Source organism: Capricornis sumatraensis, chromosome 3 (genome assembly GCF_032405125.1).
Source record: "Capricornis sumatraensis isolate serow.1 chromosome 3, serow.2, whole genome shotgun sequence".
NCBI classification, from domain to species: Eukaryota; Metazoa; Chordata; class Mammalia; order Artiodactyla; family Bovidae; genus Capricornis; species Capricornis sumatraensis.
The window spans coordinates 96,672,501-96,675,027 of NC_091071.1; positions in this window are offsets into that span (position 1 = coordinate 96,672,501).

Genomic DNA, 2,527 nt, shown 5'->3' on the forward strand with positions numbered 1-2,527 from the left:
AGTCCCTGTGGCCTCCTTTTAAGCAATGTAGGTCTCTGATGCCCATGGGCATATCTGTGTCCCAATCCACAAGAGGCAGGACCAACAAACAAGGCATGTGCAACCAACTCTTTCTCCTCAGAAAGAAGAAAGCGTGCACGTGGGTGAGTGGGCATTTTGCCATCCCCCTCCATCACCCCCTCCCTTGTCTGTTATTTTTTTTTTTCCAACTTCATTTCACAAGCAGACTCTGAGTCTGAAAATATGAGGATAACACTCATAAATTTGTGACAATCACTACAGTATCCCATATCTAAGATTTTTTTTTTTAATGACATTTATTCACTAACACTATAGTGTATTAGAGCTGCCTAATCTCACAACTCCAGGGGAGAATAAAAATGTTTGGCTTATCCTAAGATTCCTTTCTGAGGTCAAAACAAGAAATCTCCCTCCATACTCAAGAGACATGCATTTTTAGTAACATCAGATGTATTCTTCTCTCTTCCCTTATCAAATACTCTTCCCACACTCTGAGTTTGAAGTCTAACCCTTTTTTCCCCTCGTAGAATGGGGGTAAGAGAGGGCGATGAAACATTGGAATAATTGAACATCCCTGACCATTTACTCCAAAAGCCTTTTGTATTCCAGCAGGATCTGTGCAGTCTTTTCTGTCTTCACATGACACCATAGGCCTAGGCCTGAAATAACTGGGAAGAGAGATGAGTATCAGAATGTCTCAGCAAGAACTAGACAAAACATCCATCCTCTTTAGCATGAATTGAGCTGGGGGTGAAGTGGGAGGGCTTGGAGGAAGGAAAAAAGAAGGGACTGTTTCAAATAAATATGAATACATTCATTAGATACTTTTCACAATCAGATAGTTCCCTCCAAAATGGTTATTTTTTATCTTTCTAAGAATGTAAGCCTTAATGAAAATAAATCCTAGTTACAAATTTGAGGAAATTGCCCAACAATAAGTTTACATGTATTTGAACTGAAAAATTGTTAACCACGCTTTTGCTCCAAGATGTGTGAGGGCCATTCAGGGGCTGTAGGGCCCTGGATAGACACACAAACAAGTGTGTGTATATCTGGAATCCCACACATTGTAATAAACACAGCTGCATTTATTTGAGTATGTGATCCCATGTACATGTAAAAACATTCAAACAAACACACTCAGCAGATTTATTTGATTGAGCAATGGGGCAATTATTCAAATAAACATGCTCAGTGCAATTATTTGAATCTCACATTGCATGTTCATCAATCACAGCACTAAAAATGAAGGGGGAAAAAAACACCAAAGAATTTACATGGGGAAAAAATATATGTGAAAACAACCTTATTATAGATTTTATAGGGTTAGCCAAAGTGATGGCACCCTGCTTAACTGTAACTCCACTATTCTATATTCAGCGACATTTGTTTCTAATGATTAATTGGTTCATTCACTTGGCCATTATATCAGAATGACCATAACATTCAGATTTATATAATAGCAAGCTTGACAAACCTGAATGGGGTAGAGATATGGAATCTCTGTATTTCCAGCATAGGATAGTTGTTTCTAGACACTTTATGTCAAGATGACATTGGTCAAATTATTATGGCTTTAAATAGCACTCCTATAAATTAAAAAAATTTTATACATGCAACAAAACATTCCTACATTTGAAAACATTAAAAAAAATCACAGGTGACTCATCTGGTCATTTTATATACTGATAAATATCCTGACATATATGTGAACACATCAAGAATCATATAGGTGTACCAAGAGGCAATTTATGTCTCTTTTAAGTATGTACTGACATAACCTAATATACTAAAATGGGAAGGGGCGTTTAGTCACAGAAATATACATCGTGTAACAAAGATGAAAAAAATACATGGCTTGTGCCCATCATAAAAAAGATTCAGACTGAAGGCTTAGCTTTGGTTTTTACTCAATTAAATTGTTAAACTGTGCACAGTGATTTTTTTTTAGAACTTGAGACATTTGTGATGTTGGCTGTTTAAATCTTTGTTACCTTCGCTGTGAATTGAAATTGTACATATTTAGTAAATCATGCAGACAAAACAAACTTTTTAGACAATATTTTTATTGGAGAGTTTTCTTTTCCTGTATCCATGTTAAAAAAAGAAAAAGACCTCCTTTCCCAAAATAAAAATGTCAATACTAAATTTAAAGAAGTATAAAGGAATGATTGCTTCCTTTAGAGCTAAATATTTAAATAAACATGGAGATAATTGGCAACATGTTCTTTTGGGCTAATAGGCCGTGTCCAATTTTTTGGGTCTGATGTTTCAGAGGGCCTCTTTCTTCAGGGTTGAAGATGATATATTAATCTCTGAATTAAACAAATGCTATTAAATAACAGAAATAAATCCCTCAGTCTTCATTTGTATATGAAATATGGAATTAGAGAAGTGACACTGAGATGATGTGATGCTGAATATGCCACCAGTCAAGACTTTCTCTGCTGAAACAGTCACCTACCACCTATAATCTAGTATGACATGCTAAAATGCTCCAAAATAT